Source organism: Oryctolagus cuniculus, chromosome 1, assembly GCF_964237555.1.
Source record: "Oryctolagus cuniculus chromosome 1, mOryCun1.1, whole genome shotgun sequence".
Lineage (NCBI taxonomy): Eukaryota > Metazoa > Chordata > Mammalia > Lagomorpha > Leporidae > Oryctolagus > Oryctolagus cuniculus.
In genome coordinates this window covers 75,364,117-75,380,261 of record NC_091432.1, presented here as the reverse complement: position 1 = coordinate 75,380,261, position 16,145 = coordinate 75,364,117, and the positions used below count along the sequence as shown (strand labels likewise).

Below are 16,145 nucleotides of genomic sequence, written 5' to 3'. Positions count from 1 at the left end.
GGGGTCCTGAGTTGTGTGTTTCCTCATTCTCTACGTAGGTCCACTGTGTGTCCCTCCAATTTGCAGAGTTTCCTCCCTAACTCTTCCCTAAGACTGCACTCTTTCCACTTTTTAAAACTATGTTATCCTAGACCAGAGCAACAAGCTCCCTCCTTACTCTGCCATCTTAATCTCCCCTCTTACTTTTAATTATTTTAAATTCTTCTTTAAAAAAAAAAAAAAAAGCTTGGGAAGTAGAAAGACAGATGGAGTAAGAGAGACACAGACAAAGAAAGCTTCCAGCCACTGGTTAATTCCCCAGGTGCCCACAATGGCCCCTGGTCTCCCGCATGACTGGTAGCAACTCCATCACTTGAGTTATTTATGCTGTTGCCCAGGGTTTGCATTATAGGAAGTTGGATTCAGGAGATGGAACTGGATATCGAACCCAGACTCTCTGAGCCGGGACATGAGCATCATAACTACTATGCCAAACACCTGCCCCTTGTTTTATTTTTTAATGTTTCCCAATCATTATGTTGGAAAATTTGAATTACTCAATTGGCAGACTTGTGCTAAGAGAACTAACAAAGCATAAACTCCCTAAAATGAGAAAAGGTCCTATCAGTAAGCACATTCAAAAATTTGTAGTCAGAAAAATCTAGAAACAAGCTATTTTAATTAGCGCATAAATATAAAATATAAAAACATTTTTATAAACATATAAACATTTTTATATAAAATATAAAAATATATAAATATAAAAACATATTAAATTATATTGGTGGGGCTAGTAATCTTTTCAGGACTTAAGGATATTAAATGTTTTAATGCAGTGTTGTTATTGTAGTGGGCTCTTTGTAGTCATCTTCATCATATTCATCACCATGATTACCCTAAAATTTAAGCCCTTGCAATGCACCAAATAAGCACAATGCTAAATGCATTACAAGATTTATTTCATTTAATACTCACAGCAATCCTGAGTAAACATCATCATCTTCATATCACAGACGAGATGGCAGGTAGAGAGAGGTTAAGTGACTCACCCAACATCCCATGGCTGATTGATGATCCACTAGAGATTTACATCCATTTTTCCCTCATCCAAAGCTTTTAAGTCATACATGAGTGAATGATCATATTGTTACGCAATGGAAGTGGAAGGCAAACAAATTCTAGGTTTAAAGTATCTGAAGTTGTTGGAAAATCTAAATGTTCAGCATACTTAAATTATTTTAGGAAGATCATCAGGGATGGGAGTGGAAGTTGACAATGTGGTGCAGTGGGTTAAGCCACTGCTTATGATAGTGACATCCCATATTGGAGTGCTGATTTGAGCATGATATGCTCTGCTTCAAACCAGCTTCCTACTAATGTACTTTGGAAAGCAGTTGATAATGGCACAATAATTTGGGTCCCTGCTACCCATGTAGCAAACTGGAATGGAGTGCCTGGTTTTTGCCTTTGGACTGATTCAGTTCTGGCTTTTGTGGGTATTTTGGGCATGAACCACAGGATGAAAGATATTTGTATGTCTCTTTCTCTGTGTATTTGTGTGTATATCTCCCTGTCTTGGTCCCTCTGCATTTTAAATAAATAAATACATCTTTAAAACGAAATAAAAATAAAGATACTTTCAGCTTGGATGTTTTGTCCAGAAATCCTCAGGGATCTGTCAACCTACTTGCTCAACAAATATTTTAAGAATTCTCACTTGGTATCTTCATTGTTGTTGTTATCAAAATCTGAAAGCTTTGTTTCATTTATAAGATTATCCTAGCAGCACAATGTTGCTACCAATCCCAACAATAGTGTAAACATCATGATGTTACTTTTGACATTTTGTTAAAATTGCCGTACACAGTTTTCTCCTTCATTTCCTCCATTTTATCCTTCCTTTTCTCCATCTCTTCCTTTACTTCTTGTTTTTGGTGCTCACATTTTTGCTTTATTTCTCTCTCTCTTTTTTTTTTTTTTTTGGTAAAAGACTCCCCTTAAAATGTATAATTACTTAAGTTGGTTTTGGATGGCATCCGTTTTAAATGATGGGGAAACATACATTTGGGAACTATACAGTTTTGCTATTTGCATTTTGGAATTCATTTTTCCTGTGTAGCTAAATAAATTTCAGAGTATAAGTTAATTTAGCACCTTCTGATTTTATTTGCCAGATTGATCTAGCATGGAGCAGACTTGATTTCTAATATACCCCCAGCTTTCTCAGCTGAAATTTTTTTTCTCTCCCTCAGGAAAGCTGTCCTTGAAGCTTCTCATATATATTCATTCTTCTAATGTCCAAAGTTCTCCTTATTGGTACTATCAAAATTGTATTTAAATAAATGCCTCAGTAGTTATTTATTCAACATCTCACCCATTAGTTTGAAGTGATTATCAGGGCAGCAAACATCTGATATAATGGTATGAACTGGATAACAGGCAAAGTGCAGAATTATAGTAGTATATTCAGTTAATATTTGGTGATTGAAAGAATAAAATTTTCCACCCCCAAGCTATTTCCTGTACTTAGTTTTTTGCCTTATGGCCAAATAGGCTCCAACTATTTGTATAATTTACTGTCTTTGAGAATCAAAAGTGGCAACAAGTGACATTACATTTGGAAGCTAATTGAAACTCTGACAAAACTATGTCATCTGTCACTTGTTTCTGGTAAGCAAACACCTGTATGACTGCTAGCAGGTTACAATAGCAAGAAAATGTGAAACAATTGACAATATACACAGGAGTGTCCTCTCAGACCTCCACAGTGTATGGTCATTATGCAGTTTGGACTTCAGAAATTGTAGGGTTTATTTCTCTAAAACTATAAACATAATTTGCCTAGAAATATAATTGTTTTAGGGTCTCCACAATAGAAGCTTTCCTTTATCCCGACTTGTGTGTGATTCCAGGAGACTGAAATATAAGATTGGCATACTCAAAAGAAGTGAGTTTGTGAGAAAAATTCTCATTTTATTTATTGATTTAAGGACATAATCAAAGTCTATTGATTTGAGAAACTGTTTACCATTGAACAGCGTGAGGATATGCCCAGTCTGTAGCCATGCACAAGCAGCCCAACTGTAAACAGATTCTACTCTGGTAGCAGATACCTCTCTCTGGCCTGTCACTCAGAATACACGCACAGGCTCACACACAGTTCAGCTCCTTTGGCCCTGCCATTCTTCCTAAAGTGTCATTGTATTTGTGACAGTAATATCCTCAGGTACTTGTAAGCCTTAAATGAGTTGTCTAAGATCTCATCTACTTGGAATACGTAAATTTCATACATACATACACACACACACGTAAATTTCATACACACATGTATATATATATACGTAAGTAAATTTCATACACACAGATCTAGATTATATATAAACAAAAATTAAAGGATATCTAAACTATTTAGACTTGTAGAATTGATTTTCAGAGAACTGAAATGAAAAACTTGGCATTATGGCTTTTAGTGTTAACATAATGGCATCACCACCATGGTCATTTTTTGTTCAAAGGCAAAACTATTTTATTGTGAATGCTGCTCTTGTGTGGGTTTCTTTATTCTCAAAGAGCTTGGATTTAAGGAAAAAGTGTAAATACCTTTTACGTCATGTAACTTAAATGTACATGGCAACTTCCAAGTTTATTGTGAGTTAGAAGTGATTGCTTTAGATTACTTATGAAAAGGGATGGGTTTTTATCTGGCTCAGTAGTATATAATAGACATCAACAATGTGACAAAAAAATAACTGCTGACTTAGTGCCAAAGTATTCCTGGACCAAATCCAATAGTTTACATCTCGCTAGATCATAGGAGTACATGCTTAGAGACTGGTTTAAGAAAAAAGCAATTATGTCTTCACTAGTTGGGGAACCATTTGTAATACAAATGTTTAACAGCACGATTTCATTTTCAGTATGTAGTGTGTCGCTTCAAAAGACCTTTCCTTGAGCTAAGCAACAGAGGAGTACCAATTCTTCCTAAATATTCTTACAGAATTCTTGTAGAAGATGGAGACTTTGCATGTCAGTATCCAAAAGGCAATGCATAGAGGTGTTTGAAAAGTAGTAGGAATGTAAGTGTTACAGTATATGACATGCAGGTGTGCAAAACTACTCATGCACTCACATGGGTTTTATAAGGTTTCATCAGGACCTTGCATTCAACTCTACAATCAGGCTTTTTTTTATTGCATGCCCCCCCCCCCACCACCACCAAAGGATTTGTTTCATTGCTCTTAATTTCATTTTCTTTTCCAGTGTGAATGAGATTGATTTCTGTCTTTAATGGTCTAGGTACTGACTAGAATTAAAAGGGGGCCTGCCTGTCTCCCTCGGTAAACTTTCCAGTGGAAAAGGAAATGAGCATTGTGTGAAGTTTCTCTTTAGGTTGACCAGTAACTTGCTCCAGGTGGAATGAGGTCATTTTGTTGTGCTACATTCTTAATTTAAAAAAGACCACCTAGTAGATTGGATGCAAATGGCAGTAAGGCCCCCCCACCACCCTTTATGCTCAAGACTTCCTACATATTACCAGCTTAAAGGAGGGCAAGCAAATTTGTTGTTTACAATGGGAGATTGTAAAGATAAGAAAGGAAAAATGTCAGACAATTGACTTTGTACAGTTTTGTTTTACTGGAGTTAGATTATTTAGGAAATTGAATATAAAATCCTGTGTATTTTTTGTTTTGCAAACCACACCAATAGAACATATTCTAAGGATAAAATATATGACCTTTCTGCATAAAATAAAATAAAATAAAATATTTTACTGCCAATTTTGTGCTAAGAAATTTGCAACAAGTGTACAGTGTCCGTACCTAGGCACCAACTGGAGTGTTTGGGGTCCAAGGCCATTCAACAGAACCTAATTCACAGGTAATTTGCAATTTAGGTCTACTTTGATTGATTTATGAGTGAGATCTGGAATAAAGAAGATTTCTTTGAAAGGTCTCACAGTAGGCACTTCTGCAGTTGAGTGTATAATACTACATTCCATTTAGCCCAGCAGGCCTAAATGAATATTCACTGTCAGGTGGCAAAAAAAACTCCACCCCAAAGTAGCAGAGAACTCATTTCTGCTTGGCCTTCTCACCAACATAGGTTTTATATAATTAGAATTTGAGATGTGTTCCCAAACCCCCTACTGTTTGACTCAGAGATTAACATTTAAAGTATTTGTATCAGCCAGAAGAAGGTAGAAGGTTTATATCACTTTTTTTCCCCTCAGTTCTTGAGAGAAGTGACACAGGGCAGTTGAAAGCATCAGAATTTGGAATCCAACTGTCCTCTTTTAGAATCTTAGTGTTGCTATTTAATAGCTGCATGACTTGAGTGATTATTTAGATTCTCTGAATTTCAATTTCTTCATCTAGAAATGGGAAGAAGAAAACATCTCAGGGCTATTGCAAGAATTAGCTCCAATTCTGTACGTTTCTTGGCATATTAATAGTAGATGATCAATAAATGGTAGCTGCAGCTGCTGTGATTGAAGCTGTTCCACAGCCAGAAGAAATGGGATTTATGTAAACTCAAACCTCCTTGGCGGCTGCAGGAAACTGCAGATGCTCCTGGACTTCCATGAGAAAATATCATTAAAGCAAAAACTTTATTTTCATTTAACACTTTCAAGTTTAGAAAACCCATTTCCATCAGACCTCTTAAAATCTTGATTAATCCTTTCCTTAGAATCTGTAAATGGGAACAGAGTAGGCAAATGTAAATGTTATGCTGACATCAAACTTAGAGTTTAAGTTCTAGGTTTACTAAATGAACCTCATCTTTACCATTTCTGAGGGCTCAAAGTGACAAGATGTCACATGTTCATATTTATAAGTGGAATGTGCTTTGTAGAGAAATAGGAGGCAATACAAAAAATTCTGGATGGAACACAGAGTTTTGAATTCTGGTTCCAGCAATATCAGTTATCAACTCTCTGACCTTAGAGGTATTATTTCACGGCAATGAACCGCAATTTTTCCCTGCTCTATCTACCATATGAGGCTGTTATGGGGATTAAAAGATCCATAGTATTTTCAAAAACCTAAATTTTACACCAAAGTGAGATGTTTTTCACAGATTTTCATGCCTGGCTCAAGTGTTGTATTGACCTCAGTGTTAGTCCTGGATCCACTTCCTACTAATGTTGTCATCATAGATTCATTCAAATCCTTTTTAACATCAGTATGTCAATATTTAGCAAATAGTGTTATTAGGATCAACTGAAATACATGTGCAAAGGACACATTATAAATATCAATAAATGGTTTGATACATTGATGGTGATGGTGAAGTTATTTAGCACCTAGGACAGAATGCGTTGCCCAAAATAGGATCTAGGAAAACAAGTTTAGTAGCAATATGAAATTGTGACATTAAATTGAAATCAACCAACTTTTTTGGAGTGTCTGTACATGGACACTGCAGTTTTTTTTTTTAATATTTACTTATTTATTTGAAAGTTAAGAGTTACAGAGAGAGAAAGAAAGAGACAAAGAGTTCCTCTATCTGCTAGTTCACTCCCCAGATGACCACAATGGCCAGGACTGTGCCAAGCTACAGCCAAGAGCCAGAAGCTTCCTTCAGGTCTCCCACATGGAGCAGGAAGCCTGATCAGAAGTGGAGCAGCCAGGACACACACATAGGATGCTGACATCGCAGGTGGTGGCTTTACCTGTTATGCTACAACAGCTGGCTCCATTGCAGATTTTTTAAATGCTGGATTCTGGAACTTAAAATTAGAATGGGGAAAGAGATGGTGGTGATGATGATGATGATAAATAGATAGATAGGGATTATTGAATATTATTATGTGCCAGGCACCATGCTAAATATCTTATAGAAATTAACTCACTATTCTCACATCAATCCTATGAGGTAAGCACTTATTGTCATGCTTATTTTTTACAGAAAGCTATTATTTAATAAATATAAATTTTGTAAGTACAACTTTTGGATTATATATCATGCTTATTTTATGAAGAGGAAACTCAAGCACAGAGAGCTAAAGTTACTTGCCCAAGTTCACAGCTAATACTGATAAAAATTGGGATAGAAACTGGAGAGCTCAAGTCTCATCTGTTATGAATACTAGAAAGTAAGTGCCTAAATGTTATATGAAGTTTTATCATATTATACAAAAGTATAGAAAAAACATGATTTAACAGAGAAGAAAATTCCACCAGACTTCAAATGGTTGTGCATAAATCAGTACAATAAAGAGCTCTTAGGGAAGAATAAGAGGCATTTATGCACCTTTGAATAAGTGATGGAGGTGTAATGGATGTAACAGTCCAGCTGTATAGGCCATTCTTTTAACCACCATATCATACTGTCTTTCTGTCTGGTGAACTCTCTTACCCAGAGAATGTAAACTGAGAAATTAAGCCAAAAATATCACCATGCTATACTTTTTAATCACCTTGATACATTAAATCATATTTCTATAGTCAATTAGGAAATATTGTGATTAAACTTAAAGATGTTGCCAGGATATCCATCATTAGCTAAACCTTCATTTTAGCAACCACTGAGTATGATCATATAGACTCTTTAATTCACTCCCTTAATTTTACAAATGAAGTAATTTAAATTTGGCAAGTTATACTGACCTGCTCAAGAAGAAACAGCTAGTTAGTGTCATAGTTTGACCTAGAGCTTGTTTCCTTAAACCTAAGTCCCACATTTTCCAAGTTCAATTCTACAAGTATTTGCTGAAAAATAATTATATTGTGAAGCAATGCAAAGGATGGTATGAGTTTATAAATAAAGGATGATTTTTTAAAAACATTAAAAATTTTTTTTTCATTTTTTTTAAAGAGAGGGAGATAAAGAGAATCTGGTGGTTTACTCCCCAAATGCCCAAAATGGTTGGGACTGGGCAAGGTTGAAGCTAAGAGCCTAGAACTCAGTTTGAGTCTCCTGCATGGGTAGCAGGAACCCAAATACAAAACCCATCATCTGCTACTTCCCAGTATACTCATTAGCAGGAATCTGGAATCTGAAGTTGAGCTGTGTCTCAACTCCCAGCACTCCAATATGGGATGCAGGCATCTCAAGTGGTATCTTCACCACCATACCAAATGCCTGCCCTGCTCCTCACTCTTAGGTCACTTACAATCTAGGGGGAAAGAAAAATACGTCCACATACAGTTATACACTCACCCTAATGGGAGAAGTTTAATAGCAGGGAGGCCTTCATATGCTGCCCCTGTTTTTATACACGTGGATTTAAAAATGTTTTGTCACCAAAATAATCTTACTTTTTAATCCTATTTTCCATGAACCTTTTGAAGACTCAAATGTCCTGGTTTCAACACTCAACATACTTGTTTATTCATGGTCTGTCTGCTAGAATTTTACTCAGTCTGCAATTTAGTACCTTAACTCTGTAGTTTCTAGAATAGACACACAATAAGTATCTATTGAATGAAAAAATAAACACAAAATCCAGTGCTATGGAATCACAGAGGAGGAACTGATTAATTAAATGTCGGTTTGAAGTAAACTGGCCAAAGCAAAGCCAATTAGGTAAAACGTTACTAAAATGTCAAGCCTCAGAGGACAGGAGATCAGTTAGCTGGAAGAAGGCCTGTCATTTCTGTTAATCTAGATCTTGCCTTTAGGCCAGTCCACATCAAATTACCCCTGACAGGTCAGAATCTGGCTTATTTTTAACCTGGAAGGGTTTTTAACCTATTGAGAAACTTAGAAAATATCCATTATACATCATTCACCAGAAAAATAAGAGAATATAAAATTTTGACTGAAGAGAGAGTAATTTGAACTTGCAGTTTCTTCCCATATTCTGGGTGTGACATCTCCAAAGAGCCAAGTACACCACTCCAAGGGGCATTGGTGGTGTGTGGAAGACTCTCACAGTCAGAGGAATGTCCGTTTATATCTGCATTTATCTTGACTATGCATTTAAATTATCCATTTTAAGAGATGTCTTGCCTCGGTGCTTTCTGTCCCCAACTCCCATTTTTCTTCCTTATTTTAGTTCTCCCTCTGTCCCTGTCTTTCTCTCTTCCTGTCCCCACTCTTTTTTTCCACTACTATAATGTTACTTTGACACAAGTCAGTTTTCACAGGTTTTCTTTTACATGAAAGTGAGCAGAGAATAGCACATGCCTGTGCCCTTCCCAGGGCCCTCATCCTCCCCACAGTCCCTTCTGTTGCTGACAGTCAGGACATTGTTGGTAGAGCATCTAGCATCAGAAGAGTGGAGGAAACTGGTCTTTTAAAATAACGCACTGGCGTTGGCATTGTGGTGCATCAGGTTAAGCCACTGCCTATAATGCTGGAATCCCATATGAGTTATGGTTGGAGTCAGTTCCCTTCCAATATGCCTAGGAAAGCAGCAGAAGACGGTTTAAGTACTTACTTGGGTCCCTGCCACCTTCTAAGAGACCCAGATGGAATTCTAGACTCCTCGTTTTGGCCTGGCCCAGCCTGGGACTCTGGTCTTTGAAGTAATTTAGGGAGTGAACCCATGGGTGGAAAATTTCTCTCTCTCTCCCACTCTGCAACTCTGCCTTTCAAATAAATAAAAAAAATCTTTAAAATAACACATCCAGGAAGTTACATGTATCAGGTTCTCGAGAGTCTGATCAAGAGCCAACGCCCATTTAAATCAATATAATTTGAATATTTAAATTAATTTTCAAGTCAATTAAGGCTTGAACAAATCATATTGATGCCCCATCCACAAAATTCAATATCTAATGTTACAATTCCTGTGTTAAAAACTGAAGAGGTAAAAATGCAAAGGTATAAAACAATATAACTGAAGACACATCAAAGAAAATGGTAAGACAATCAAAAAAGGCATGAAGAAAAATCAATGAAGCAAAGGAAGACAGCAAAAATGGAAAAAGAGGAACAAAACAGTTACAGACAGAAAACCATTAACAAATGGCGATCATCAATCTGTTCCTATTGATAATTCTTTTAAATGTAAGTGAATTAAATTTCCCAATTAAAATATATAGAGTATATGAACAAATTAAAAAACAAGATCCAACTATATGCTCTTAACCAGGCTTATTTTAAATTTAATGACACACATAGGCTGAATGTTGAAAGATACATAAAGGTATTCTGTGCAGATGTTAAAAAAAAAAAAAGAAGAAAGCAGTGGTGCCTACACTTCTATCAGACAATATAGACTTTAAGCAAAAAAAAAACTGCCAAATGAAGCAAAGAGGATATTATATATTATTAAAGGTGTCAGCTTACCAAGAAGATATAACAGTAAGTATATAAGCACTTAATATCACAGTCTCAAATATATAAAACAAATATTGAAAGTACTGAAGGGGAGAAACATACAGTAACAATCATAGTAAGGGGTTTCAATATCCCAATTTCTTTTTTTTTTAATTTATTTATTTATTTGAGAAGGAGAGTTATAGACAGAGGGAGAGAGAAAAAGGGAGAAGTCTTCCATCTGCTGGTTCCTTCCCCAGATGGCCACAATGGTCGGAACTGGGCCAATCCATAGCCAGGAGCCAGGAACTTCTGGTCTCCCATGTGGGTACAGGGCCCCAAGCGCTTGGGCCCTTCTTCCACTGCTTTCCCAGGCCATTGTCAGGGAGCTGGATTGGAAGTGGAGCATCCAGGACTCAAACCAGCACCCATTTGGGATGCCAGCAATGAAGGCAGAGGCTTAACTTACTATACCACAACATTAGCCCCTCAATATCCCATTTTGAATAATGCAAAGAACATATACCCAGAAGATCGACAAGGAAACAAAAGACTTGAGCAATACAGTAGACTAAATGTTTGGGCCTTACAAACATTTACAGAGCATCCCACCTAACAGTAGCAGAATACATATTATTTTGAAGCATATTCACAAAATTTTCCAAAATAGATATAAAATAGGTCACGAACAAGTCAACTAATTTAAGAAGATGAAATCATTCCAAGTACCTGGTCCATCCACTGACAAAGATTTTGTTATGTATTTTAATGATTTTTAAAAATATATTTATTTTTCACTTATTTGAAAGGCAAAGAAACAAACAGAGAGCTGTCCCGGCCACTGGCCTGCTCCCTAAATGCCTGCAACAACTGGGATTGGGCTAGGCTGAAGATAGGAGCTTGGAACTTCATCAGGGTCTCTCATGTGGGTGGCAGGGACCTGTGTTCTTGAACCACCACCCACTGTCTCTTAGAGTGTACCTTAGAAGGAAGCAGAATTAGAAACAGAACAATGACCCAAATCCAGGCACTCAATTGGGGGTATGGGTGTCCCAAGTGGCATTTTAACCACTGTATCAAATGCCTACCCCAAGCATTGTTTTTTTGACTTTGTAACTTGATTGGCAGGAAGGTAGAAGAGGTATCCCCATGTTTTTCTGCTTTCTGATGCACACCCTTAATATCCTGTTAAATCACTATGCATTTTGATAAGATGAAAAGCAGCTTTGGGGAGGAGAACTGGAGTTTGGAATTCTTCCTCTGTTTTACAGATAACTGGCTTTTGACTTGGGAGACCACTCCCCCATTGCACTAACTAGATATAAAGGGAGAACACTTGAAAACACTTGAGAGAAAAACACAGATTTCAGGAAGTATAGCTTTTATGAATTAATGTCATGCTAAAATAAATGAAAATTCTTTCCAGTACACTGCAGACATCACTAGTAAATTTATTCAAACAATGTGAATATCCTGATGCCACTCATCTACTCTAAACCCACCATTAATGTGCTGACCATAAGCGTGCATTACACTTTTGCTTTTAAAAACCAAAATGTGTATTCATTTTGTAGTGAGAGTTATACTACAGACCAGAATACCTATGTTGGTATGAACACTAAAAGATATTTTTGTCTTCTTTTTTTTGCTTGGTTTATTTCAATATATATCAAATACTTTATGCCAAGTTCAGCAGATGTGGATGCAAAGCAGGAAACCCTTTCCTTGCCTTTTCAAAATTACTTATATTCTGTTTGGGAAGAAGGGCATAAAATGGGTAATGGCTTAATTCTTATTTTAAACACAATTATCGGAAGTGTTGTAATAGAGAAACACAGGTGCTAAGTGAGTGTGTAATGGGAGAATGACATATTTATCCTGGATGGAGAGTCATTTTAGGGAGATGACATTTGTGGGGAGCTCTGGAGGACAAGGAGAATTCTTGACCTTTAGAACAGAAGCTTAGGGATGGCAGCCTGTTTGGACGCAAGGTCTGTGAGTCTTATTTTTTTGTGCTGAATTGCATAGTAAGTCCACTATACTTGGACTATACTGGATGTTTCTTTAGGCTGGCTTTTGGAAGATGAACTCTACAGAGAGATGAGCAGGAATTAATTTCATGTACAATCAAGAAAAGAGAGTTCCTGGTGGTTGTACTGAGAACAGATATTCAAGGCCCTTATGGGGAGAGGGCAGAGCAAGGGGGTGGGCATGGACCAGACTGGTAAAAGCAAGAGACCAGATTACACAGGGTATGATGAGGAACCATGCAAGCCACTTTCATCCCCACAGTCAGTGGGGCTAAAGAGCCTTAGAAAACAAGATTTCATGGGCAAGTACCAAGCAGAGTAAAACCTGAACACGATTTTAGAAGGAGTCACCCTGGCTGCTGTGTGAGCATAAAATGAAGCAAGTATAGATGCCAGTGATCATTTAGGAAGCTGTTTTACAAGTTCAACAGAGAGATGAGGCTTGCTTCAACTATCGTGGACATGATAGTGACTGAGAGAAACAGACAAATGTGAGAAATACACAGACAAGTATTCAGATATCATAGAGTGTGACCTAATATGTCAAGGAGTTGTGACACTACTTTTATCCTCAAAGGATGAAAACATTTCTTATAGTGGTGCAGTTTGCCAAAATATACAAATTATAAATGATTGTTACCTTTTTTTAAGTGTTCTTTCCAGAGTCTCTAAGACATGTTAAGTAACTATGGTTCTAATCTCTGTAACAGTGTTACTAAATATCTTAGAATTAGAAGTCTACATTTCCTGAAAATCATTTGATGATTAAATTTTATCCCTAATTGAGATTAACCTCTTTCCCACCAGTACCAACTGAAATCCAAATATATTAATGAGTGAGAATTTGGAACATTTTAAAGCTTGTTTCCCCTCTTAAATTGTCTGTCCAAGTTAAAACTCTGTATCATGCATTAGGCATGTATCTGTCCCCACTGAATTCCTGTTTGTTTTTGTCTCATAAGATTTATGAATAAATTGGTTGGAATATTTTAGATTCTGAGCTACTTTAAATATTCTTAGTTCTCTCATTTTGAAGAGTAATTGTGACTGAATCTATACAATCAATTCTATAGGCCGAGTGTTATTAGATGTAGAGGAATTTTGATTTATTGGCATTTACAAAATCTATAATTTACAAAATGTTTCAAATTACAAGAAATTTTAGCTAATACACTATAGCACTTTATGATTATTTAATGTACTACTTGTGGCTGCTGAAGGGCTTCTGCTATCCAGTGTTCCTTTAGTATGCACTAAGCTCTTCTTTCGTAATTAATATTTTCATTTCTCATATTTCACAGAGTGCCTGAAGGAAAATTTCATCTGAAAAAAATTCTACATATGGCTTTACTGCAGTAAAATTTATTTAGTGATTCATCTTTGCTATTTATTTTTATTAAGCAAATCAAGCCAGAATATTAGTATGAAATGCTTGCTTTAAAATTAGTGGCTGTTCTGTGCAGTCAGTGCCAGGTCAAAGAGAGTTCAATAAGATATATCCCATCTAGGCCTTGCTCTGCATACCATCTGCCCAAGTTAAATCACAATGATAAGTAGGATGTGTACTTGTGTATTGCTAATTCTTGTTTGGCCACAATTTCATGTCATCTCATGGTCATTAAAATTGTCCAATTACAGTTGATCAAATTGGATTATCATTCATTAGCGAGTCTGTATCATAGTACAGAGAGCTGGTTGGACATATTTATCTGTTTAAGTGGTCTGTCCTCAGACTTAGATAGCCAAATGTCACGGTTGACAAGAAAAACCTTTATAGAAGGGAGAGAAAGACATGAGACAGAAATTACTTTACTTGTATTAAAATGAAATAATTTCTGTATAGATTTGCCGTAAGCTTGATGAAAACTTGTTATAGTCATTAAGGTTCTTGGAGGAAAGTAACTTTAGTTGTACCATGTATGATATGAGGAACCTCATGAAATCAAAAGGTCATTTCTTCATGAACTTCCTGATGCCCCTGCATATTTTTCCACAAATAAATGATATTTTGAGGTTACTAGAAAATAAATTCTATATCCCATGTGATGGGAAGAAATACCTCACTTCAAACAGCCCGTGCATAACAGATTTAGCTCTCTGTGAAGATTTATAATATTTTGAGTGGTGCCCAGCCAAGGAAATGTCTCTGTATTGCTGCAAGCTGCATACCCTATTACAAATTGTGATAGATGCACCCTGACTTGTTTCTATGTAGATTGATTCTTATACTTGAGAAGCAAATGGGTGAGAACAGGGTATGTGTTCTCTGAAAGTGCCAGTGGGTCTTTGAGAAATGACATCTTACTGAAAAACTAGAGAAGCATCTATGGTTAGATAAAATTGGAGCGAGCCAAACTTATCACTTCCTGACATCGTCATTTGGGAGTGATGGTATTGCAAGTCCTACTGTATAGCCATATATCATGGCGACACTAGATAATTCTGAAGTTCTTTAGGGCTATATTTGACACAAAAGTTCTTTCAAGAATTATCCAAAATAAAAAGGGGGAGGGAAGATGGTGAGAATAAGGGAGAGAAGCAGAGAGATTGATTTTCTGCGTTTTCCCCACTGAATAAAATATGGTGATTTATTTGTCTTACTTTTATTGCCTTTAGCTATTGATCTTTATTCTGAGTCCCTTTCAGGAGGAAAGACCATTACTTCCATTGTTATTTCTTTCCAACAGTTCAAATCTTCATATTTGACAAATTTCCTTAACAAGGACACCTGAAAACCTACACTGATGTTAGCCTTAAAGATATAGTTCATGTTTTTGGAGCATTACTGAATTAAAATATTACTATCAAAACATGGTAATCATCTCCTTCATTCTTTTTCGCTGTCCTTACAGTTATGTATTCACTCAATTATTGTTTCATCCATTCAAAAACAAATGCATTTATTGTCTGCTATGTGCTGGGCAGTACCTTGGGTTCTTTGTAGGAAAAAAATAAGTCAAAAATATAGGCCAAGATCTGTCCTTTAAAATTACATAGATGGGTTAATAGTACTCAACAAAAGCATATTGAATGCCATTTATGGCAAGCGGCACATAGGTAAGCCCCCTGTGCAGAACTTGGAAAAGGACCTTTTTTGGGAGACGGGTAGAAGGAAAAGATCCTGCACCTACCTACCTACCTACCTACCTAGTTACCTTCCCTCCTTCCCTCCTTTCCTCCTTCCCCCCTTCCCTTCCTCCCTTCCTCCCTCCCTGCCTTCCTTTCTTCCTTTCTTTTAAAATGTATCAATGATTTATCCAGGGAGCCCTGATATTGAAAATGTAGAGCATGTTATTGATCCCGGATGGCTAATGCAATAAACACCTTACAAACTCCTGCAGAAATGAGGTCTATATTTCCCTGCACCTGGGCCATCCACTGAGAAAGTAGACCTGATGGTCTGTAGCTAAAATAACTAGATCATGGGATTTTACCATCTTTATTTGTTCCTGCATAGATGCAACTTGATTCCCAATCAAACCAAAATTATTTCTTCAGGAGTGTGTGATAGGGATAGACATTTTGGCAGTAGACATGGAAAGTTTAAAAGAGGAGAAAAGTTCTGAGCGTTGTTGTACTTAGCCTTTCCCTTTGCTGAAAATGCCATGTATGAAAGAAAGCAGCAAGAGTGCTAACGTTTTTAAACAAGCAGGTCCTCTTTGGAAGATAATTTCTTTAAATTGGATAGGTTTCACTCATTTTTGCAGTGAAAGATTATTAAAATTCTGTTTTTGGAAACCAAAATACCGTATGGCAGAATTGGATGCATCTTTCACTTTAAAATGCAGGCTCTCTCTGCGGTGAATGTATTTGTTGTGGTAAAGTATTTGAAAGGAAATCCTCAGAATAATTTTGGGTAAGGAAAAGTAGTATTTTAAAATAAGCCAACCCTTCAGTTTTCAACCTTTAAAATTATGCTTCTTTGAA

At 36.5% G+C, this 16,145-nt stretch overlaps 1 protein-coding gene across 19 annotated transcripts in view; it reads left to right on the top strand.

The window, feature by feature from the left end:
• Window positions 1-16,145, top strand: part of DLG2 (discs large MAGUK scaffold protein 2) — a 2,256,157-nt gene that overhangs the window by 1,327,846 nt on the left and 912,166 nt on the right. The window lies entirely within an intron of this gene.